Source organism: Cetorhinus maximus, chromosome 4 (genome assembly GCF_964194155.1).
Source record: "Cetorhinus maximus chromosome 4, sCetMax3.hap1.1, whole genome shotgun sequence".
In the NCBI taxonomy this organism is placed as follows: domain Eukaryota; kingdom Metazoa; phylum Chordata; class Chondrichthyes; order Lamniformes; family Cetorhinidae; genus Cetorhinus; species Cetorhinus maximus.
This window is the reverse complement of record NC_135882.1, coordinates 68,147,752-68,174,391: the sequence shown is the minus strand read 5'-3', so window position 1 is coordinate 68,174,391 and position 26,640 is coordinate 68,147,752. Positions and strand designations below refer to the sequence as shown.

At 44.8% G+C, this 26,640-nt stretch overlaps 1 protein-coding gene across 4 annotated transcripts in view; it reads left to right on the top strand.

Moving 5' to 3' along the window:
• Positions 1-26,640, top strand: part of LOC144679671 (uncharacterized) — a 665,324-nt gene that overhangs the window by 142,325 nt on the left and 496,359 nt on the right. The gene's annotated exons all lie outside the window — the stretch shown is intronic.

The following is a 26,640-nucleotide window of genomic DNA, read 5'->3' as shown; positions in this document are numbered from 1 at the left end:
GGGAGGTGCCATCGAGTACCAAGGAGCACCAGCAAGTCACCCTGAGAGCACCATCTCAGGGCGCCGCAAGGGTGTGCTATCACCGCTCCTCCCCTCTGCTAGTGTTCTCATCGCCTCCAGCAGGTGAGGTTGAAGAGGATGCAATTGCACTTGTGCGGAAAACCCTCAGCAGGCTGGAGCCCTCTAGGCCTCAGACTGTCAGAGAAGCGCAGCCAAAGTCAACTCAGGCAACAGGGCGTAGCGTTCATTAGGCTGCCTCCATTTCAGCTGCAGATGTCGGGGTTACACCAAGGCATAGTGTTAGGAAACGTAAGATGACAAAATTGTAATGTCACAAAGATGGCAGAGGTGCCTATTCATTCTATGGATGGTATAAGTCATGTGTTAACATGTGGTTTAGATCAATTTATTCATGTGTTTTTAATGGTCATTTTGTTGGGAGTTGCTCGTGCTGATGGGTGTATCTAAGGGTATGACACTTCAATGATTATCATCGATGTTTGATGTGGGCTTCTGCAAGGTTGTGTAGGTGTATCAGGCCATAGTGAACCTGGAGACTCTCTGTGGCATGTACTGCAGCGCTCCAGCTGAGCAGCCCAGGTAGCGGAACTTCATCTTCAGCATTCCAGTGGTCTGTTCTATTGTTGCCCTTGTTGAGGCATGGGCAGCATTATAGCTCTCTTCTGCTGGGCTTTAGGGGTTCTGCACAGGTATCTTGAGCCAGGCCTTCCGAGGATATCCCCAGGAGCCACCCCTACAGTTGCTGAGGGGGAGCAAACAGTTGTGGCACCTGAGACTGAGTGAGAAATTAAGAGTCATGAGAGCTCCTTGGGAATGGAGCACAGATCTGCACGATTTGTTTGCGGTGATCGTAGACCAGCTGCACATTGAGAGAGTGAAAACTTTTTCAGTTTATGAAGGCCGCTGGCTGATCCAGGGAGTTTGTAGCCCAACAGGTGTGCAATCAATTGCCCCTTATACCTGTGGAATTTCAGCCATGGCACCGAACTCCACAGCTCTCGCTGCTTGGCCCTTCGGGTCTGTGGTGAATCTCACAAATTCCTTGGCTCTTCTGAACAGGACATTGGTGACCTACTGATCCATTTGTGAGTGGCTGACTGCGAGATGCCACACGTCCCCAGTGGAATGATCCGGTAGCGTAGAAATTCAACGCCATGGTTACCTTTAAAGCTACTGGCATTGGATTGCTACCCAGTCCACAGGAACTTAGATCACCCTGAAGCAGCTGACTTGGTGAAAATCCCTGGACATCCTTGGCTGTCTCCGACATTACTCACTGACATTTGCAGGTAGTTAGTTTGCATGTGGTATATTTGGTTATGCGCCAATGCTTGGCATCTCACGGGACCCCTGGTTGCCATCATTTGAGTTGCCTGACCCTCTGCTGGTGCCCCTTGTTGGAATTCTGGCCATTGTTGCACCTGGCCCTTAAGCACCCTCTGCCGATTCCTCTCCAGAAGCATCAGAGCTAGCAGAAGCACTGGGTGCAGTTGACCCATCTAGTCTGCTTGAGGTGAAGTACGGACACAGGGCAGGCAAGGATCTGGTCAGCACAGCCTTTAAGGCCCTCTCTCCTGACCTGAGAACCTTTGACCAATGGGGAGCATTGGCTATGCCCTCATCTCCACCCATACCACCATGGACACCTCCATCCTCGACTTGTACTCCGGTGATCTCTTCTTGTAGTCGCAGCCATGTTCCTGGACATTCCTACATTGATCCTGGAGCTTAAAACCATCACCCTGCATCCTCCCTCAGTCACCTTTCCTCCATCACCCTTGACCTGCCTTCTGCTACTCTCAACTCTCAGGACCTCACCTTTGACCTTCCCTCTATAACCCTGTATCTCTGCACAATCATGCTTGACCGACTGTCTGTCGACATTGACCTTCCCTGTGTCATCCAGCTTCCTCCATCTGTCCCACATGAATCCTCATAGGTTCTCCATGACTCTTCCTCCCTCTGTCAGCCATGTCTCGATCCCTTGCGCTGCCACCACCTAATCTCAATACATGAATCCCTACTCTCTGGTGGTCCAACAAAACTTCCCATAAAAGAAAAGCAGCTCCTACTCAGTCCAAATCCATCAGGAAGACCACCTTGCCTGCTGCACGTCCCCTTTAACCAGTTGTGAATCTGAAAGCACGCGTTTCTCATTCACTGCAGAGTTAATTGCTAAGGTACCATTTAATCTGGTGAAATGGTGATTTAATGAGTATGCATGACATGCTAATGCATTACAAATAGGTCTCTGCCGCTTCCTATTGGGAAGCTTGATCTGTCTTCAGCCCTCTTAGTTCCCTACTTTCATCCCACTGTCAGGAAGTTGATATTTCACTTACCACACAATTAAGTGTGCTTGCCAACCTCGTTTCTCGCTACCAGTAGCAGCACAAGATTCCGCCCTCTATCTTCTATTTCAAGTACTGAAATGTGAAGATACCTCTTCCAAAAGAGGAAAGCCAGCCTATGGCAACTCTCAGTGTTGCCATCAAAGCTCAGATGGCTGACATCTTGGCCCTGGGAAGGGGACCTTCAAAGTGACACAGCAGTCTTGAACTCTGTTTTTGTGCAGAGCTGTAAAGGGTAAGGTGAATATTGAGTCCAGTGGAAGGAATGCCAATTCACTGAACTCTGTCGAGGATGGTGTTGAGCTTCTTGAGCATTGTAGCAGCAGCAGGTGAGTGGTGAGTACTCTATCACTCTAACAAACTATGTGAATTATCTGAAGGCTTTGAGGGGTTAGGAGGTGAGCCACTCATTGCAAACAACTTAGCCCCTGTCTTGTTCTTGCAGCCATGGTGTTGATATAGCTAGTCCAGTTCAGCCTCTGGTCAATAGTGACCACTAAGATATCGATTATGGGACACTAGGCTATGGTGGTTGAACGTCAGGAGACGGTGCCTAGGCCTTCTTTTGTTTGAGATGCTTATTACCTGACACTTAATATTATGTGAATGTCACCTTTCACTTGTAAGTCCAAACCTGGATATATGCCAGGAAGTGCTGTAGGTTTATATGGGCTGTTTTTTTTTACTGAATGAAGCTGAATGCTGTGGAGTCAGGAACAGTCCCAGTCCTAACTTTATGACAGCAAGAATAGCATGGATGAAGCAGCTGTAGATGGTTAGGCTGAGATGATTCACTGAGGAACCCCTACAATGATGACTTGGGGCTGTGATTATTGTCTGCTGACAGCCACAGTTGCCTTTCCTCGTGTCAGAAAAATCCAGCCACTGAATGGTTTTCTTACTGATCACCATAGAGTTCAGTTTTGTTAATGATGCTCAGGGCCATACTTGGTCGAAAGCTGCTTTGATGTCAAGAGTCAAGCTACCCTCACCTCTCCTCAGGCATTTCACTGTTACATCCATGTCTGTAGTAAGGCTGTGATGATTCGGAGCAGAGAGACCCTGGGAGAAACCTAACTGAGTGTTGGTGATCAGGTTATTGGTGAGTAGGTATAACTTGATGCTACTATTGATGGCTCCTTCAACTACCTTTACAATAATTGGTTAAGGGCTAATAGAGCAGTAATTTGCTGAATTATATTTGTTTTGCTTCTTGTGGATAGAACATATAAATCATTCAAGTTTTGGCTGATGACTCAGAGCTGCACTGGCACAACAACTGTTAAGTTATCAAAGCCTTGCTGTATCTGTTACATTCAACTGCTTTTTAAAATCTCATGGAGTGAACCAAATTGGTTATACATTGTAACTAAGTTGCAGGCAATCGTGTCCATTCAGCATTTTTCGCAGACACTTGTAAATACTTCAGCTTTGTATTTTTCATTCATCTGCCTAGTTTCTCCATAGTTGAAGATGGACATTTCAAGAGTCTTCTGCTCCCAATAGTTACCATATTTTCCATCACCATTCTCGATTGGATTTGGTCAGGCTACAGAGCTTTGCCATGATCCATTGATGATCGAACTGTATGACTTGATGAGTTTGGTACTTAGCGTTCAAGTAGCCGTATGTAGTACCTCATTTTAAGTTGACCCTGATGCTGGTCCTGGCATGCCGTTCTACACTCTACACAGAACCAGGGGTACTCTCCTGGCCTGATGGTGAGGTCGGAGCGATATGTTGGGCCATAAGATTATGACAGTGTGCAATTATTCTAATACCCTATGGCACCTCTAGTTTCTAGATCTGCTGTTCATCTGCCCCATGTAGCACAGCAGTAGTGCTGCGATACATGGTAGACAATTTACTCCATGTAGCGGTGAGATTTTATTTTCATGTAGGACTGTGGAATGATTATGCTCCACCTGTAGACAGGCAGGTTGGTGGTTTTAGCCCTTTTGATGATTTGGTGCATTCAAGTTAGGGTGGCACATATTAATGTCCTTTGAGTCCAAGAATCTCTAACTTTCCTTAACTACAGACAGAAAATCTATATGAGACTTAGAAGATATGAAGAGAAACCTTCTGACTTTAAGGAGATAATTTTGATTTTGGGTGATATTGAATCAGCAGCCTGTTTTCAGTGCTGTCAATGTAAGTGAAAATCGTGAGAGATGTGGAACAGGTTGCTGATTTGCTGTTGTGCAAAGTCAGAATTACCCCTTTGTAGTTAAATTTTAACTAGACAGCATCCCTTCAAGTTATTTTCCTCCAAGATTCTTACTAAAAAAAGACTTACATTTATATAGCACCCTTTATAAACTCAGGACATCCCAAAGTGCTATACAGCTAATGAAGTACTTTTTAAAGTCACTATTGTAATACAGGAAATGTAGCAGCCAATTTGCAAATTGTAGTATAAGGATCTGGCATGTGTAGGGTTAACGTGGGACTGAGTACAGTACCATCCACAAAGTGATGCAAGAGGAGAAAATAAACCGTGGTACAAAGGGAACCCCACTCTCCAGTTACACAGAAACGGGGACACTCCAGGCAAGGGAAGCAATACCCTAACTGACCAGTACAGCGACCATCCCAGCACTGTGGAACAAAGTGCTCCCACAGGCGAGCTCAGTGCCCTGCAATTTCAGCCCAATGCTTCCAATGTATCAGAATTGGCAAATTGTGCAAGGCCAAAACATCTAAATGCACAGAAGACCCAGAGATGATTCATGAGGTCGACAGTGCACACCAAAAGGGTTTACAGCTATGCTTCTTGGGTGAGGTCAAAGATCCTGGATTTTTGTATTGGAATGCAGATATTTCAGTTAATGGCCATCTCGCAAACTTTAAATTGGATACGGGAGCCAGTGCTATGGATTGGACAAAGAACCGGTCGAAAGATCTTGACCTCAATCAACAGACACAGCACTCTATGGGCCTGAACACGATTTCTGGTCATAGGCATGATTCTGGAACCACTAAGGTATGGCAGTAAACAAATCTTTATGCTGCTGTACGTCATCCGTAACCAGCCTTTTTCTTTTTTGAGCAGAGATGCCTGTGTAGCCCAGGATCTCCTCAAAACAGCAGAATATGTCAAGACAACCACTGTCATAAATTAAACAGAACTGAAAGTTCCTGAGAACTCAAACAAGAAAGAATATCCTGACTGGGACTTCCGCTCTGAACTGTGTACTCTCTTTGAAGAGCAGGTTTTGTCCATTTCCTTTACAGGTGCCAGAAAACCCTTGTGGTCAGACCGGTCAACCACTTAGATGGTTATCACGATGCCTTCAATGGAGGATAGACAAGAGAGCAACCAACAACCAGAAGAGCCTCAACCTCCGGCTCCGACGGCTGTTGACAAAGCCAACACTGAGACCACAGAGTAAACACTGCAACTCCGGCCAGCATGACAGTGCCACAAATGATGCTGGAATCAAGTAGCAGCTTCCCATTGCCGACAGCACACCACACAGCCTAACACAACTGTGAACTTACTGAAAAACCACATCCTCATAACAGGAAAGGCCATCTTCTGTCACTGAGGATATCACGACGACCCACACGATGAAAGTAGAAGAGGAAAAAATAAGATGGAGATGAGCACAATGATGGTACGCTTCGGAAGAAACGGGATAGAACAACAACCACCTAATGCCACAGCTGCTGAACTGACAAAGAGCGGTTCAATACCAAGGAATGGAAAAAGAAGATAAAAAGATACCCAGATGTCAGAACAACCTCCAAATTAACAGAGCCTACCTGCAATGACAGAGACTATTACTCCTCCGATAGTAGTGCAATCGAGATATGGAAGTGTCGTAAGGCCTCCAGACCACCTGAACCTATGAACTCAGAGACTTGAAGGAGGGAGATGGGGTTGTAATTGCGATGTAAATACATGAGGTAAAGTAGAATAATTTGAAGTACTTTGGATAAAGACTTTGGGGGAGGAGGGGGGCGTGTAGTATAAGGGTCTAGCACATAAAGGATTAACATGGGACTGAGTACAGTACCACCCACACAGTGATGCAAGTGAATACTTACTGAACAGTATCCAACACTGTACAAACAACAGCATTCCACAAACAACAGTGGCATAATGAATAATCTGTTTTAATGATAATGGTTAAGGGATAAATACTGGCCAGGACACCAGGGAGAACTCCCTGCACTTTTCAAATTCACCTATTAGTACTATAATCTAGTTGTCTAAGTGACCTAGTAGTCAAAAATAATGCACGCATTGAAATTGCTAAAATTAATTTTATAACATTCGAGCAACTAAGAGTGAGATTCCTCCTGTCAGTACTTTTTTCCGAAAAGTTAGTGGGAGCATACAATATTGGAAATCTCAATTTTTAATTATGCCGCATTTTTATTAATGTTATTAACAGGAGAAATTCCAACCTATGCATATAAATAAAATGTGCAGAGCAATATTCTAAATGGCATCTGAAAATATCTTTGTGAGATCATCATTTTTATTTCACTGGATTTCTTTTAACTAAAAAGACTCCCAACTTAATAAAACATTTTCTTTTTATCTAAAAACAATCATACTCAAATTGCCATGACTGTTAAATTAGTAGTGCAGCAAACACTCAAATTTTAAGAACCCTGGAGAAAAATATATTTCATATTTAACAAATGTTGACTACATTCATTGTAAGCATTATGCTTCAGGAGCAGAACTTCATATAAACATTACTAGCATTTCGAGTTACGTTTGCCACTGGAACAATATCAAGTTCCATGAAGAAATTCAAAGCCTAAGTTTTCAGATCTTGGGAACTTGTGCATGGTACAGATATTTAATGAATAATAAGTGAAATGCTTGTTGCATAAAGATTCATCAGGAAAAGGTTTGGGCTGGTAGGGGCTTATACTGTAAATAATAAATTGTAGAATGCAGCCAGGCTTGTAGAAAATAACTATTTGAGGGATGGTGCATGAACTGAAAGCTGTAATTTTGACAGGTGGCAAGGTGTCATGTCACCAGGCCCTTCTAAAGTCTTATATCTCATACTCATTGATTAATGGCTCTAATTAAGGAATGAAATCAAGCATGTGAAGACAGGGGATCGCTTAAGGTCCTTGTTTGGTAGTTTTCTCATCCAGGTGCATAGCTCATCCATCTAAATATCACTGTTCTTTCATTTATTACAGCTGGATGATACCAAACATGAACTGTAGGGGATTCATGCTGCTCTCTTCATTGCTAAGCACACGCTTGATATATCATATTCTGAGATATTACACAAGGTGATTGAGTCCATCTGAGTAACCAGTTCTTTTAGGAAATGCTCAGTGCATAATTTTTTTCCATTGGATTATTTTGTTTTCCTTAGACTATCCATATTATTTTTAGAGCTGCCCTGTTTTTGCATCTGTATGTTCTTATTCTTTCATAGCTGCTCATTTCATGTTCGCTGTATTTGAAAATTAGATCTGATCTTTGTAGTCCCTGAAAACTCAAAGTTCAGAAATAATTAAAGCAAAGGGAACCAAAAAGCTTTGAAACTCATTTGATAAAAAAAACTTGATGTTTTCTGCTGTCAGAGTCAGAGAGGGAGGAAACAGTCTGCAGAGATGGAGTAGAAAGGGATTTCTAAAATATCCTATTAAATCAGGTTGAATCAATGATTCCAGCACTGTTTGTTTGCTTCGCGAGTGCAGCCACACAAACTGCTTACTAACAAGGCCCAAAGTCAGGCATTACATTGCATAGCTAAATAAGTCCCCTGAGAGGGTAAGCAGCTGCTTTTTGGCCTGCATTATAATGCTTTATTATTGAATCCCCTATTGGTTTTAGGTGTGAGGTAGTCAGAGGGAGCCACCACCTGGAGTCTCTTGTGTACTAGGTGGAATTATGAGTCATTTAAAATCCTACATAATACGTGATATTTAAAGGAAATGTCTGATTAAACGAGCTGCATTACTGATGAAGCACAAATTTCTATATGGGTGCTCCACGGCTTGCATATGTTCATTTAGATTTCTGTGATAGTTTTAGTTTGCCTAACTTAAGAAGAAAAAGAAATCATGCCTTTAGAATAAGAATTTCAATAAAAGTCTTCAACCGAGATTTGTTTCATATCAAACGATATTTGGTATTCTATGATTAAAAAAGATTTTAAATTCATAAAAATTGGACTCGCCCAACTGCATTCACATATTATAGCTAGCTGTTTTGGCATCTGCAGAACAAAAAAAATGGATTTCTGATGAATTCTTGCATGACCATATGTGGTATTAGTCAGTGTGAGGTATTGCTAGCAAGCTCATTGCTTTCAAAAATCAAAGTTAAATGGTTCATCTATCATCAGAATTTGTGTCTGGGAGACTTGTCTGAACATCAGTATGATTTATGGTTTGAATTGGAGGAGTCAACCATGCATGTTTCTTAGTTTATCGTTTTATGCTGTCTTCAATTAAATGTCTATAAACATGGTGATGGCTTTACGACATTGTCCATCAATAAAGACCATCCGGTTTTTTGCATGAGAATATGTAATTTTCAGGAAAGTAATGCCCTTCTGACTTCTGATAAAACAGATTCTACATATGGTTTGTATTATACACAGGCTTAAAAGCTGGCCTCATCATACTTTGATTTCAGCCTTGTAGCATAATTAGGTCAGTAGCCAGCTTAATAATTTTATTTATCTTTGATGTGCTGTGCCTTTATCCTGTATCTAAGAACATTCCTGTAATATATTTTAACATATTAGTGTTTGGATCTTCAATTTACGTATATGTTTGCATGTATGCATAAAGGCAAAATAAGGGTGAAGATGAAGGGGTGAGATGGCATGTCTGAATTTTCCAAAAGGTTTTAACTTGTTACAAACATAAATGTACCTCAAAATGGATATACATGGTGTCTAATTATAAATGTTTTGCAATGGAAAAATAATGACTAGCAAAATTAATGGATATTCGAAAACTGCGGCCTTCAGTTTTCTGTAGGGACAGTGAATAATATTACCTTCATTCTCTACATGTATAAATCTGTGGCATTCATGATAGCAGCATTTGATACCAGATCACTGTCTGTGCAGCTGTGCCTTAATATGGCTATCAACTACTCAACCTTTGTGGCTGTAAAATGCATTAGATAGGGTATTTCATGGCTTTTTCAATATATTTAGAAAATTCTTTTTGTTATTTCCATTTTTATACCCTTACTCAGTTTGATTTGAATTACAGCTTTGTAAATTTTTTGTATAGGAATTGCCATGTTAAAATATGACTACTTCACTGATGTAAGAGAATGTACTCAAGGAATGGGGAGGGTAGGAATTGAGAGTACTTACTTAAGATTGGGGATGGGGGGGAACTGTGGTACAGTTCCTGGAAAATATAACCAATAGCTGGTGAAATATTTCCATTTCCCACTCTTTATCACTTGGTATTAATAGATTTTAATGAAGTCCGATTTATTGCACTAAACCGAAGCCGATTCTTTGTGATGCTAATCTATAACTATTAACAAGTCTTCTATTGTAAATTATTTTTCAGTAAACTAAGAGGACTTATGCTCAGTGGAGCTTTTGCCTCACTTCTTCTGAAGTTATAGCAGCGGAGCAAAGAAGCACTGAGGAAATTTGCTCTGTCTCAGTAAATTAAGAGAGAAAGACACTGGAATGAAGTATTCTTAAGGAAAAAAACTTACTTTTTAATTGCTTTTGCTTTCTAAACCTCTGCCCCTCTCTACTGTCCAATCTGGTTTCCATTGCTGCAGCAATGAAAAATCACAAATTATGTTTCCTGTGATCATGACCTAGGGTGCATTTTCCCTCCTTGACCTCTCTATAACCTTTGACATGGCTGACAACACTCAGTTTCCCCAGTCCATCCCCCCTCTCAATCTCTCCACTGCCTGTGCACTAGCAAGACTGCTTTTCAGGCTTTTGATTACCTTCATTTAGGCATTGGGAAAACCATTTTTTTTGATCCCTACCACAAATTCTATATCCTTTCCATTTCCTTCTCCAACCACAATCTTGGGTTGAACCAGACTGGTCACAATCCTTAGATTCTATTCAACCCCGAGTTGTGAGATTGGCGGGGTAGGGGATAGTCTGGTCTGGTTCAGGGTTAGTTGGGGGAGGTGGTCGGGGCGGGGGATTAGCCAGGATGGATGCGGGGGGGATAGTTAGGTGGTCGGGATTAGTCAGGTTGGGCGGATGGTCAAAGGAATAGTCAGGTCGGGTTGGGGGTTGTCAGGTCGGGCTGGGGCTGTGGTCAGGGAGTTGGAGGTAGTCGGATGACTGGGGCTTCGGATGGTCGGGTGGTTGGTGGGGGTGATCTGGGGTGTCATTTGTGATGTTCAGTTGACTTACACAGCTGTTAGACCAGGTGTTAAACTGTGTAACATTTCCTGGGTAAGTATCTGGCACAAGTCTTGCCCTAAGCTCAGATCAGAGACATTCGCAGAAGGTCCCAAGTGGCAGGGAAATAGCCTATCGGGTGTTTAAACTTTCCAGACAATTTCTGTGTATGTCTGTGCTTCAAGACTTCTGCAGAGTCCTCACGAGCGTTTCCCAACATACGTCCCATCTCTGGCAATCCGGAGACTGGAAAATTTGGCCCATCATCTCATTCTTTTCCTCATTGTCCATTTTTATCTGCATATGGCTCTGCGAAGCTTAGGATACTTTTCTATTTTACTGAACCAGATTAACATTTTGTGTCTTTTGACTTGCTTGCCAGTTTTTTTTAAAACAGTTGCAAAGTCCAGCAAATATTTTCTCAGTGCCTATGGACAAGCTGGTAATTGAACATTTATATAATGTCCTCAGCTGCAAAACTGGTAAAAGACTAAAAATTAACTACATATGTTAAGGAATATATATAAAATGCAAGCTACATTTTTACGGTATTTACAGAATAATGCAAACTTTTGAAATTTGATCCCCTGAACAGCAATAATCCATTTAATACAATTTGAGTTACTCAGTCACTAAATCAGTGGCCCTAATGTTATATTTTGCATGGCACAATTATTCTATTCTTATAAAATAGAGTATTCTCCAACTCACTGTGAGTCATGGGAGATCAATTTCAGTATGTTGTGTGCCTGTATCTTCTATATGTATATGAATGTTTCCTGTTCATCCATGTGTCAGCCATGTTGGTACTACTTTTGCCTCTGAATCAGAAGGTTGTGTAGGACTTGAGCGCAAAAATCAAGGTTGACAATCTAGTGCAGTGCTAAGGGAGTGCTGCACTGTTGGAGGTGCTGTTTTATTTGATGAAAGTTTAAACTAACACTCCTCTCAAAGTGGACATCAAAGATCCTATGGCACTATTTTAATGAAGAACAGGGCATTATCTCTCGTGTCACGGCCAATATTTATCCCTCAATCACCATGACAAAAGCAGATTGTTTGGTTATTATCTGATTGCGGTTTGAGGGAAGTTGCAAATTAGCTGCTGTGTTTCCTCTACATTGCAGCAGTGACTACATTTCAAAAGTACTTTTTTGGCTATAAAGTTTGGGACGTTCGGTGGTTTTTAAAGATGCTATGTAAATGCTTGTCTAGGTTAATCATAGCCAAAGTTAGTCTTGGTAAATTGATTAGCTCACACATAAGTTTCTTCTAATGATCTTTCAAGACAATGGAGAGAGAAGCACCGTGATTTAGAATTTACAGAGAAATTTCCTCTCTGATAGATCAGGGTTCAAGATCTGCGATTAACCTGTGCCTGTTGATTGCAATGCAGAAACTAAAGGAATATACAAGGATAATTGGTTGACATTTGCATGCAATATGGCATGCTTTAATTAAACATTTGGTTTGGAATATTTATTTTGTTTTGTATTGTGACCAAGTTGATGCTATAATGGACAGTGACAGAGGGAAGGTGAGCTGTGGTATGTTATCGAATGGAAATTGTACTTACTGGTATCTTGGATGAGTCTTCAGTTGACCTTGGCAGGAAGTGGCTGTCTAGGTTGCCTCCACCCTTCTTTTCCCCCTCCTCCTCCTCCTCGTGCTTTTGTTTGTCAACTGTTTGTCATATAACTGGTGGTCAGGGTTGAGCTCCCGTGATGGTGAGATTGTGTAGCGTGCACCAGTGCACCATGAGTTTTGACACCCAACCTGCTGAGCACTGCAAGGGTCCTCTAGGGTGGTCAGGCAATGGATGTTGTTTCAGCATGCCATTTTGTATGATAGCGTTAATTTTAATGTATGCATGCTGCGCATTGGGGTCATCAGCCACTTGGTCAATGGATAGCACTTGTTACCCAGTAGCCATCCTTTGGTTTGCAATGGTGGCTCAAATGTAGCTGACACAGCTGACTGCCACAAAATGAAGGCACCGTGACTGCGGCCAGAATACTGAGTATTAACCTGCATGATTCGCTACCTATGGCCACGTACCAGCTGGATGGTGAAGACATGGAATCACTTTTGATTCCAGTATATAGCTTGGTTGACATGTGGCACCTGCAAAGTGATGTGCATGCAGTCAATGGCATGCTGCACAGTGCGAAAGACTGCAGTCCTAGCAAAACTGCTTGCTCACTCCACCTGCTAGTCTCAGACAAGAGAGAATAAAATATCATTAGTTCTCATTGAGTAGAGAGCTTCTTTGATCTCCATTATGCAATAGTGTCCATTACGCAATAGTGTATGACAAATTGCAAGATGTTGCAAAGATTTTCAGCTCCTGCCTGGAAGGAGTTAAATACATAAATCTTCATTGCCATGGTCACCTTTACAACCTCTGGCATTGTGGTTCTTATCCTGCTCTCAGACTGCAGTTGTGGCTGCAGATAGAATTCAATGAAGATGTCCTTACTGAAACACAGACTTCTTACACATTATCCCTTTCTGAGGTTTGGACAAGTTGCATGATGGGCCGATATAGCCTTCTGCTGAGAACCCTTCTTCCCTTATCCTGCTTCTTCCAGCAGCCTTCTGTACATTTCCCAAGTTACGTTGTATTCCAAAGGTGCCTACTAGGGCACCAGTGTTTGGGAGCAGTTGCTTTTTGCAAAAACCTTGGGGCTGAATTTTACACTTATGTCAGGACCCCTGAGCCCACCTCCATTTGGATGGCTCATGCCACAGCCATTGAATGACTATCAGAAAGTCATGCCCCTGAGATCTGTTGCCAGTCACATTGCCGGGAGACCTCTTGTCCCAGCAGTGCCACTGGGAGAGATGGCCCTGCTGGGCAATCCTGAAAAAGAGACGCTGATGGAACTGGGACTTAAAGGCGCTTTGCCGGGCCTTGCCAACCTGGGGGGTGGGAGGGTAGCTGGGATTGCCTGGGGGATGTGGGAGGGGAAACCCAGAGGGGAAAATTACCTTGCAGGGTGACTCCGATGGGGACAGGGCATCCGATAAGGAGGCATGCCCACCCTTGCCTTGCTACCAGTCCACCAGGTTTTACTTGGCAGAATGGACGCTTGGCCCCTGTAGACCATTTGTAATTTTAAACAACTATAGAAAGCATCAAATATTCATAGTGTCTTATTCAGAACAGCCAGAACAATTCAACCGGCAAGTTATCTGTAGGTAGTTGATGATCCATTTAAATAGAGCTGGTTGGAGTTTGTTACTGTTGTTTAAAGCATGTTTAGCTGTATCAGGCTAATGGAGAGTGGCAATTGGAGCATAGAGCTCTAAAATGGCAGTGGCTGTGTGTGTGTGTGTGTGCGCGCGCACGCGCTAATGCCCTCACCAGTATAGTGTTCAGCTTTGTCCCACAAGTGTGTGCGCGCATGTTGCAGATGCTATTTTGTAGCTCTGAGGCAGTATTGCCCAAGAGGATTTCGATGCTTGCTAAATTTGTGGTGATCAGGTCATCATATTTGCTACATGATGCAAAATATCTGCAATATTAATGAAACAAATGCAAAATCTTTAGAAAATAGGTTTGAGGTTTTAAACTGTCAGCAGCCAAGAGCAATACACTTACTGCCAGAGCCAGGCAAATAGCTTCAAAAGGATTTTGCACTCCAACAATTCCCCAAAGCAAGCCTGCTATATATACTCTCAAATGGTGGTGACAATCTGTTAACGGAAATGTTCTGTTTCTGACAGTGTACTCCAGTTTGTTTAAAAAAAAAATTTCCTCAAGAGTAAATTGTCTTAATTTTGTAAGAATTAATATATTATGATGCTCAGGGAGGAAAAAAATTAACAGGTATCTTTGTATTGACCTTAGTAGACCTTTAATTCATGGCCAACCTTCTGTAATCTCTCCTTTTATGCCAATAGCTATGACCAACCTCCTGTTATCTCCCCATTTGTGCCAATAGTTCCCTATTCCTTTCAATCCCTTATTTAACAGATTTATTAAGATGAAGACGGATCATTTTAGATCTTGCTATACCTCCCCACCTTGACAAAATTGTACATTTCAACCCTCATTAGTAGTCAGGCAATGCTGTACGTTGCTCACACACCTCAACTATTTTGCAAAACCACCAACTACCAACTAAACAAAACCAAGTTCTTCAGTTAGTACTCCTCGTGTCACTAGATTCCCCAAGGAAATTTCAAAAGCAAAGGGACCGCTATCTTTCCAAAGGCTGGCTCTGCTTTTGCAGCGATTCACAGAGTGGTCCTACAGATCTAAATGTATCATCATTTCGAGGCACCCTGAGAGAACAAAAACAAAGAGGGTAACAAATTGCGGACTATTTTTGTTGTTTCATTGAGCAAGTGACCTTTCAGCTTCCAGGTCACTAGCAACTCGAAAACTGAACTATATTCTGATGAACATAGCCACAGTCTAACTATCTAAGTGGTCCCTATCTAAGAGCAATGTGGTTGATTTTTCCTTGCTTAATTGGGGATGGATGATACGTAATGGTCTAGTGAGTGACACCCATACTCATACCCACTGCTGTAATTTTAGCAGAACTCTGTATTATCTGGCTTCAAAAATGAACAACTTCAATTAGCCACATACCTGTGGCCGATTCGCCACGTGACCAGTGGTAAGTGTATTGGACAACACTGCTTTAAGGCATTGAAAAAATGTGCACAAACAATCCTGAATTCTCGCCCAATACATCAAGCAGAAGTTATCTTAATAAGATAAAAGTCAGAAATTCCATAGCCAGTGACTTAATCAATAACTGTAACAACCATGTTTTCTTTCTAAAATGAGAGGCATTTCTTCACTGGTTCTGAAGAGCAGTTAAACTCTCATTGACCTCATCTTCCACAGTCCCCACCAACCAATAAAGCCTTGTCTCAGGCTGTTTAATTAAGAGTATGAAGATGCTGATGTCCTTTATAGACAGCTGAGAAACCCTGGGCCACAGTTTGCCATGAATGACTGTCTCTTGTGCTGCCTCAAAATATTATTTTAAAACTAATGTTACCAATAGGTAAGGAGGGGTCGAATGAGTCTCCTCTTTGCCCTCTCCCCGTTTGTCTGCAACAGGCTTTTTTGTTTGAAAGGCTATACCTGCCATTTTAGTGAGTACTTAACTACTTATGTGCTTCGACCATTAACGAACCAACAAGACAAGTTTTCTTGGGTTTAACAAAGAAAGAGGTTAGCTTTATTATACTTAAATCGATCCAAGTAAAATAATAAAATACATACCGACTTTCATATGCACACATACTCGAAGTTCACTCACACATAAATACAGATTACAGAGTGGGGAAAGATAGGTTGGCCAAATTAGATTCCATAAAAAAAAAAGAGATTACAGTCTGTTGTCTGGTGACTCAGCTGGCTTCAGGCTGAATTCGATAGTCTCGATGCCCCCGATATAAAGATGTAGACAACTGAGTTGGTTGTTCTTCGGGAGAAAGCAGTGCTGGGTTGGATTCTTTTAAGAAAGTTCTGCAACAGGGTGCCCCTGGAAGTTCGCAGTCAACAAACAGCGCTAGAAGCTTACCAGGTAGGTTAGAGAAAACAGGAGGCAGGACGAACCCAGTTTAGGTCTTCTCCATTTGCTGCATGTCCTCAGTTCTGCTGAGAAAACATTTACTTAAAACATACAAAGGTTGGCTTGTCATGTGACTTTCATCCTCCAGCTGCCAGGGGAATTTTTAAAAAACACACTGGGGAGGATATTTCCCCTATCCGGCAGGTTCGGCGGGGGCGGTCAGAAGAACGCACACGGTAGCACTCGGCGCTGCCTGTGTGTGGGGGGGGAGGAGGGCAAGAGCACAAGTTCGCGCATACGTGTGATTGTGCACTGAAGAAGCTCCCTGAGGCACAGATGAAGAGTTTAAAATCTTGTGATTCTGTTACAAGAACAGGGACATGTTATTGATGAAATGTTAAAAGTTTTATTTTATTTATATTTACTGGTGGAAACCTCATCCTGCCCGTGGGTGAGACTTCCTTAAAAAAATGCAAAGGCCGCTTGGCGTTTTCACCTGCCTGCCAACCGTAAGGTTGGATGGGTAGCGAAAAATTCCTTTCAATTATAAACTTTAATGGCCTTAATAGGCCGAAATATCGCGCAATGTCGGGACGTACGCCCAACATCATCGTGTGTCATTTTACTCTCGGGCAGGTCGGGAGTGTGCCCACCTGACGAGCATTATATTCTGGCCATTGTCTGTGTATTCCAAAGGTGACTTTATTAGATTATGTCTAGAAGCTAACTTAGCCAAGGTCCCATTATCCAAATCATTAGTCCTAATGGCCCGTCTCCAACAGTGAATACCTCAGATGATTGCCATAGATGCCTTGTTCATGAGACAGGAGATGTGAGCCCTTCACACTCCCCTGAAGTTATTGTCTTTGATGGGTTTTGTGGACGGACTGACTCCACTCCAATGAATTTGAATGTGAAAACTATAGTAATGCAAATTGGAGTTAGCCATCTTGGGTTGTACGTTCAAATCACTTTAGTCTCTGTGTTTTTCAAAAGTCTGCTTTTAGAAGTTCAATTCAGAATTCCAGCCGGCGGAGTAAAAATTATCATTTGGCAAAAGCACATCTTCATGGCACCAATTGTGTTTTTCAACTTTGTAGTCTACAAAGATCTCACAGCCTAACAGGGTGGTAGAGGCAGTAACTCTCAGCACGTTTAAAAAATTTTTGGTTGCTTACATGAAAATCCATGACCTGCAGGACTGTGGACCAAGTGTTGGAAGGTGAGATTAGGCGGGGTAGCTCTTCGTCAAGCGGCATGGACGCACTGCCTCCTTCCATGTTGTAAATTTTCTAGGATTCCATCCCACTGGTGTTTGGAGGTTAAAGTTCAAGCTTTTATTACTCTGCCATGATCAGATTTTTTTTTGTTTTATTTATGATACTTGCCAATTACTTTTACATTTCCTTTCTGCTATTTGTAGTGAGGCTACAGTTTTTGCACCACTTCAAACAAGGTATGTAGGTTTTCCACTGGGGATTATTCTTTATCTTTGCTTTATGGAAGATGTACAAATGAAAGTCAGTCTGGATCGAGATGCATCATACCTACCTGCTGATACCCCACAACTTTATGTACAGCAGAGGCGCTCCTCCACAGTTTACTTCAAAAAGGAATCCCTCACTGATTAAGCACAGATGTAGCCCTTCTCATCGTAGGCACTATTTTTCCCATGTCTATTAAAGATCATCACTGCCCTGTACACCTGTGCCGGAGTGTCATGCCAGACTGCCAATAGGTTAATCTGTCACGGAACCTAAACAGATCAAGCAAAACACGAGTGCATTGTTCTCTTAGCAATTTTACTAGCTATAATGTCAGTGTGACAGATGGAATTTTATTGAGTGGCTGAGGTCTGCAAAGTATAAGGTGTCATAGATAATATATACACTTGGCCATAGTGTGACTTTCTTGTTGACTCCCTTTATCAATGGAAAGAATCACAGGAAAGGATACCACATAGTACACAAAGTACCACATAAGTTTTTGATGGCATAATAAGTTCATAATTATTGCTAAGCATCTTCACTGGTCATGTAAGACTAGTTTAAAATTTGTTGAATTTTCACAAATTTCTCCATTATGGTAAGAAATTTCACATTTTTAACAATTTCTTTTTCAAGAAAAGCTTGTTTATGGTATTTTAGCTCATACCTTAATCCCTTGTGAATGTTATAATTGCTTATTTTGCTACCTGTAAAATTTAAACTTAAAAGTGAAGGGGCTCTGTGGCTTTTACTTTCTGGTTTGCTTGCTGAGAATACTGCAATGTGATTGGCTGCTTGATGACATCATTGTTGCTGGATGCCTGGCGATTTCCTTGACATGGCATCGGATTCCAACTGATATTGGGAAAGAGGAAATCAGCACTACAGAGATTGCTAGATCTTTGTGGGCAGCTTTCTTCGAGGTCAGCGCCAAGCACTGTTGCTTCGTTGCTGACCACACAAACCGCCTTTATTTTTCTTTCTCATCCTCTTACTTTCCAATGGGAGAAAGCAAAGGAATATTATTAAGAAGTGAGGCTGCCTTGAAAATAGGTATTTTAGATTTAAATAAATTACTTTCATTTGTACTAAGGCTGTTGTCTCTTGTTGAAGAGCAAGAAGGAAAGATAGTAGCATTTAAAATTCAACATACGCAACAATTAAGCAGGACTGCCAGATTGTTACAAAGTTTATTAAGTTTTTATTTGGTGATCAGAATGTTGCTATCATTAGCAGATTTTACTGGGTGAACAAGGTTATCTCTAATGAAACGAATATGTGCGTAGGTTAAAATACTTGAATTATTAAGACAATGGGTGGAATCATCCCAGATTTTCCTAACTGCGGTAGCAGGCAGGCAAAAGGACATTTTACCTGTCGACCGCAATGTGGCTTTTCATGCCGCATTGTCCTCTTCCCACCTCATTAATTATGCAGCCACAGGAAACATGCCGTCTCGCTGGCGGGCAGCATCTGAATTGTCCGTCATGCTGTTACCACACCGTTTCTTCACTCTGGGTGTCATATCTAAACAGCAGCCGTGCACACAGTTCTCAATGCTTGCAGCCCAGGACTGCTGCAGTGAAGACATAGCCCTGAAAACCAAGAGGAGTTCAGTAACCCGTCACTGGAATGCCTTTTGGAGATCTGCCGTGATGTCTTCCACCCCCGCTCTGACTGCAGGAGGTTCAGCAATCTCACCACTCTGGCTTGGGAGGCGGTGGCAGTGGTGGCCAATGCCGACGCTACACAGATGAGGTTGGCCATCCAGTGCAGAAAGAGGATGAATGATCTCATCTGTGCCGCCAGAGTAAGGCAACCGTCTCATCACTCTGAACTCTCACACTCACAAGGCCATCACACATTCACTGGCAACTCACTCATTGCCAGCTCACGGGACATCAGCACTCACTCTCTCACGCACAACCCCACATCTCCTTCTGGCCTCAGCCCCTCTGGAGACTGCCCCCTCAGCCCTCACCATCTTGAGGCCACTTACACAAATCAACAAGGGCACAACCCTGGGATAATCCCCTTCCCCAAACAAGCCCAAGCCCTGCAGCTGTTGAAAAGCCCTGCAGCCCCTTTCTCCCCCATCCCCAAACAAGCGCCACCCCCCCGTTCCAGCTGGTTTGGTAGGTAGAGACCTGCCCATGAGCCCCCCTAAAAGTGATGTGTTGCTGCCTGCGAAGCCTGGCGCTGATGACCGCAAGTGCTGCCTGAAGCAAGGTAGGCAAACAAGCCCTGAGTAAAGTGCAGTTTACCAGATGCACGTCGCTTATGTATAGTCGTGAAACACACGCTGAGGCGCTTGGATGACCCAGTGTGGGGGGATGATTCCAGTGGGCAGGGACTATAATGATATGCAGATGCATTAAAACGATGTTCCTGACGTCCGGCGGCGGGAAACACCATTGACAGGTGGAGCGGACAATCCCAAATGCTTTCACGATGTGAAACCAATTTATGGCCTTCCCGCCATATTATTCGCCAGACACCAGTGGTGACGGAAAATTCCGGCCAATGTGCAATTTACTATTATAATGTTTGGTATGATATTTGTTCATAAATAAAGTCAATTTTTAAAAAATCACTTGGGATGTGGGCATGGTTAGAATGGCCAGTATTTATTGCCCATCCCTAATTGCCTTTGATAAGAAGTTGATAAGTCACCATCGTGAACCTTGGTGGTGTGTTGTATAGGTATATTTACAGTGCTGTTAAGTAGAGGGTGCCAGAATTTTGACCCAGTGACGATGAAGGAATGGTGGTATATTTTCCAGTCAGGAAGGTGTATGGCTTTGGAGGGGAAATTGTAGGCGGTGGTGTTCCCATGCACCTGCTGCCCTTGTTCTTCCAGGTGATAGAGGTCGTGGGTTGAGAAGGTGCCGTCAAAGAAGCTTTGGTGAGTTCCTGCAGTGCACCTTGTAAAAGTTACACACTGTAGCCATGATGCATTGACAATAGAGAGAATAAATAGTTAAAGTGTTGGTTGGCATGCCAGTTAAGTGGGTTGCATTGTTCTGCATAGTGCCAAGCTTCTTGAATGTTGCTGGCGCTGCAGTCATCAGGAAGTGTGGAGTATTCCACCACATTCCTGTTATGTGTCTTGTAGATGGCGGAATGGCTTTGGGAAGTTGAGAGGTAAGTTATCTGTCACAAAATATCCAACCTCTGACCTGCTGTTACAGCAATAGTATATATTTGGCTGTTCCAATTTTTTGTCACTGGTGAACCCCAGGATGTTTATGACGGGGATTCAGGGCGCTGGCAACGGGTGTGATAGGTGGCATGCATGGACAATATGGTGCAATCGGTTTCACGATGGCGGGAAGGCAGGCCTCGATTGTCCGCTCAGCCCGCTGACAGTGGGTTGCGTTTCCCACCAGTGGTTGTCGGGGAGCTCATTGTAACACATCAACATCTCATTGAAAGGCCATCCCTCTAGGCTCTTGGATTCCGCCGGATCATCCGTCCACGTTGGTGGGAAAGCACGTCGATGTGTTTCACAACAGCACACAGGCGATGTACGCTTGGCGGCCTTCACTTTGGGGGAACTGAAGTGAGTGAACAGCATTGTTTTCCACAGCTCGCCAGAGTTGCCTGTTGCTTTGCAGGCTTCAGGGGCGCCGGGGAGCCTGGGTGAAGTGCTGCCCTGCCTCGGAGGCAACTGTTGCTGTTGTCGGTGGGGTGGGGGGTGCAACTGTTGCCCTGGCGTTGGATCCCACGCACAAGAAATTGAGGTGGGGGGATGGGGGGCAGGGTAGGTGAGGGAAGAGGCCACGCATAAACTGACCATTCATCTGCAACTGAGACAGTTCAGGCGCAACAATAGTGATATGATTGGGGTCAGGCTCCTAGCCTGCCTGCCATGCAAGCAATGCGGAGGCACCAAAGTGCCATCAAGCGCTCCAGACCTTACCCGCACCTCCCCCCTCTGGCACAGACTGCGATTCCGCGACCACTTTACTGGATCGCAGAGCAGTTGGACTGCACACGTACAATCTTCTCGACAACGCTGGCCATGTAGCAGTCATTGCCGGAGACGCTCACAGCCCCTTGCAATCTCATCATCCCGGTTTGGGCCAGTGTCCCCCATGTCGCAGGTTGACAGGACAGCCATGCAGCGCACTCACCTGTGGCCCTCCAAGGGGTGGCCAGCACTCTTAAGGAAGCGTTAAGGGGCCGTCACACAGGGCCAAAAATAGTGCTAAGTACAGCCATGATAACCATGTCTCTTTTTCTTTCGTGCCGCAGGAGGACCACGTCAGGAGCATTGAGACTGGTGACCTAGCTGTATGCCTGATGACCTACAGAGAGCAAAGAAGACGGAGGAGAGAGAGGGACTGAGGCGACTGACCACGCAAAGGCAGGAGCAGCAATCTCAGGAAGAAGGGGCTGCTGGGGCTCTCACATACATTGCCCAGGAGCGACAACGACCAGGTGGCTGGTCGGTGCCTAGTGACACCCAGGGTCTATAGACGTTGCCTGTCGTTTCTGCAGATGACTGAGAACCAGTGTCGCTGACGACTGTGCATGTCTAAGGACCTGGTCGCTCACATCTGCCATCTGCTGCTTGACTTGGTGCCAAGGGCACATGGAGGGCAACAGGTGCCAGTGGCTGTGAAAGTGACCGTGGCGCACAATTTCTATGCCAGTGGCTCCTTTCAGGGCTCCACAGGCGACCTCTGGGATATCACAAGCCGCCACCCACAAATGCATCCAAGAGGTCACGGATGCCATCTTCTCAAAGGCGCACAACTTTGTGCATTTCTCCCGGGACCGGGACAGCCTGGATGCAAAGGCCATTGGGTTCGCTGGATCTCGAGACTCCCACAGGTGCAGGGTGCAATCGACTGCATCCGTGTGGCGTTCAGGTCTCCGTCGCTGCACATGGCGGACAACATCAACTGCAAAGGATTCCACTCACTGTGCAGCTGGTATGCGACCACCAGAAACACATCCTGCAAGTATGCGCACAATTTCTAGAGAGTGTGAACGATGCCTACATCCTCAGTCAGTCACAGATCCCTGGAGTCTTCCACGGTCCACAGAAGCTGCAGGGATGGCTCCTTGGGGACAAGGGCAACCCGCAGAGGCTGTGGCTGATGACACCCGTGTGGTGGTTTCAGACTGCAGCAGAGCGACGGTATAATGTGGCTCATGCTGCAGCTTGCAACTTGGCAGAGCAGACCATTGGGATGCTGATGATAAGGCTCCAGTGCCCGAACGGGTCTGGTGGAGCCCTGCAATACAGTCCGCAGGGGATGTCATGCATTGTCATTGTCTGCTGTGCCCTTTACAGCTTGGCACTCCAACGGGGAGACGAACTGGCTGAGGAGGAGATGGAGGATTTGCATGTCTCCTCCGATGAGCAGGACACTGCCGGGATGAGGGTGAGGAGGTCTTCGGAGGTGACAATGAGGATGAGACTCTTGCAATGGTTACACAAGGCAGGCACACTCGGGAGGCCCTCATACCTGCTTGATTTGTGGAGAATGATGACGACATGCAGTGAGGTGACCCCCTAGATCCTCATAGCGCATTTATGAACGTTTGACTCCACTCTGTTTTATGGCAGTGCAAATACCCTGTGAGAATGCTCCTGTCATGGAGACGCAGTGGAGGCCCTAATAGTTGCTCAATTGCAGGAGGATGATAGTGACATGCAGTGAGGACACTCCATAGATCTTCACGTAGCCCCTGAGAATGTCTGACTTCTGTCTGACCGAGGGCAGCTTGCTTGCGTTCTGTGATCAGGGTTATATCATGGAGATGCAGCCATGAAACTTTAGAAGCATCTGGTGTTTTGTCCACCTTCAGTACCTGAGCCCTTCAGGAGCTGGAGCACAGCATCAGTGGTCACAGATGTTGAGGAGATGGGAGCCAGCCACTCCTTAAGGGTGCTGAGAGCACACAGAGAGAATGAGAGAACTCTGTGGCACCTTCCCACTACATTCTGGCAGCAATGACTAGCACCGCCGAGGTGCAGGCATCAGAAATGTTTCCAGGGAGTGTGCGGCCAGACCATCACTTTGGTCTGAAGGCTGCACAGAGCACAGGGAAGAGGCCCTGGACTGAGACACCTGCCTTTATCTCATGGAGAAAGGTTTCATATCTGAGTGACAAGAACACTGCTCAAGGAGCCGTAGGCTGGGAGACATTCTTGGGAGTTTATTGACAATAGTGAACAGTACGTACCAGTGATTAACACCTGTGCACAGGCTATGCAACTAATTCTCCTTAGTTTTCCTAACCCCGACACCACATCTTGGTGCTCCCCGGACATCCACAGCAGAGGCTGAGGCAACCTGCTGACTGCAACGCCCTGTCTGTGATGACTTTGGCGGCGATACTCTGGAGGGCTGAGATTTGGAGGGCCCTGGTCTGCATTTAGGGTACTGCTGTGTAGCAGTGGTACCTTCCTCAGCTTGTGAAGCTGGAGCTACTGAGGGTACTGGAAGAGGGGATTCAGATGGGCCGGTCACTCCCAGAGCCACCTGGGTGAATGGGCCCGAAGTGTGCACCTGCTGATCATCCTCCCTATGGGTGCTCATGGGCCCCTGGCTGACTCCTTGAGGGGAAGGGGTAGCTGAAGTGAGACCTAGCTGCCCCGCACCCCTCTCGTGTACACTATTGTAGGCCAACTTTGACATCAGCGGTGGAGCTGAGCCCAAGCAGCAATGCTGGAGGTCACCATGGCGGCTGCTATCCTACCAGTGCTGACCTCGGTGCTTTGCAATGCTGGTGCTATCACCTCAGCCTGAAGGTGGATAGACTCCTCCATTGTGCCTTGCAATCTGAGGAGTGCAGCAGACATCCCTTCCTGATGTTCCCGAGCTTGCCTTTGCATCTCCAGCAACTGTGACATGACCAAGCCCAGAGATTCGTCATGTGAGTTGGACTCAGAAAATTTCTGGTCTCCAGCAGTCCTCCAAATTGCGGGGACTTGCGAAGTCCCTGCCACTGCCTGCTGTGGATCAGACAGTGTGATGTGATTACTAGATTGTGATCCTGTGTCTATTCTAAAGCTAGGTCCCACCAAGACGTGTGTCGCTGCGCTGGTGGAGGGTGTAGGTGAGCGCTGTGACGGAACTTCGAGGAGGGTGCCTTCAGATTCCCCTTCGGAGGTTTCTTCGGGTCTTGATTGGAGGCCTCGGGTCATGGACTCTGTCAGCTGTTTGGCAGATGTGCCTGCGAAAGCAAGGAGAGATAATTAGTGCATGGCAGTGGCCTGTAAAAGAGGACACATCACTCACGGCATGGTTGTCTGATGGATGTTGCACTGCTGGATCCTCACTTAGTAGAGCAGTGCCAACCTCACTGTCAGCACAGGACCAGTCCAGATCCTCGCCAGTCAGCTGGATGGCTCTGTTTTCAAAGTCTGTGAGGACCTTGATTGCAGGCGTTCTGCCACCAGTCTGCAACCTCTCTCTCTTGTGTGCCAGCTTGTCCCTCATGGATAGAGATGGAGAAAGTGTAAGTAGGACGCCTGCCGGACCAGATGATAAATGTGCCTGAAACAAAAACAAAAAGTGCTGGAAAAACTCAGCAGGTCTGACAGCATCTGTGGAGAGAAAGGCAGAGTTAATGTTTTGAGTCTGTATGACTCTTTCTCAGAACTCTGAATAAGAGTCACATGGACTCGAAACGTTAACTCTGTCTTTCTCTCTACAGATGCTGTCAGATCTGCTGAGTTTTTCCAGCACTTTTTTTGTTTTTGTTTCAGATTTCCAGCATCCGTGGTATTTTGCCTCTATTTTAGATAAATGTGCCCGGCCTGTGCAGGTGGTGAGTGGTCCCATGGACGGCTGAGGACAATGAAGGTGTGTGTGAGAGAGTGAATGGTGATGTCCCTTGATCTGACAGAGTGAGGGCCCTGTGGATGTGTGCTGCGTTTGTGAGTGTGTGAGTTGAGAGTGATGAAAAGAGTGACTTACCCTGGTGGAACGGAGGAGATCATTCATCCTGTTGTGGCACAGGACGGCTGTCCTCTCCTAAAGGGCGTTTGCACTGACCCCCACTGCCACCACCTCCCAAGCCGGCTTGGTCACGTTGCCCAACCTACAGCCAGAGCGGGGGTACAGGATATCCCGGCGGGCCTCCACGGCATCCACAGTCACTCGAGGGACCCGTCATTAAACCGGGGTGCTGTGGTCTTTTTACCTTTGCTGGCCATGTCTCCTGGGCCGTGGCTGTGAGCTGGTCACGATGAGCAGTATGCTGGCGGCTGCCTTTTAAACATGGCAGCCAGTATGATGCAATGGCAGAGTTATGGCGGGAAGGAAAAAGAGAACCCGTCTGTCATGGAAATGGCGTGTTTCCTGGGAGTGCATAAATAATGAGGCGGGTTTGGGACGATATGCCGCGAAAACCCGCCATCGTCGTCGCCGCGTAGGATGCCATTTTGCCCACCCACTACTGCACTTAGTGTAAATTTGGGAAAATTCTGCCCTCAGTGATGGTAATGTCTTTGAATGTGGAGGTGGTCATTGCCTCATGTGGAGTGAATTTTACCTGCCACTTATCAGCCCAAGTCTGAATATTGTCCAAATTTTCTTGCGTATGATGACAGACAGCTTCATTAGGTGATGAGTTACAAATGGCACTGAACCCTGTAATCATCAATGAACATCCCCACTTCTGACCATATGATGAAAACAAGGTTATTGAATAAGCAACTGAAGATTTTTGGACCTAAGTCACTACCCTGAGGAATTCCTGCAGCAATGTCCTGGGGCTGAGATGATAGTCTCCAACAAACACATCCGTCTTTCTTTGTGCTAGGGTATGACTCCAAACAGGGATAGTTTTTTTCCCCTGACTTTAATTTTGCTAGGGCTCCTAGGCCACACTCGATCAAATGCTGCCTCAATGTCAAGAGCAATCACTATCTCCT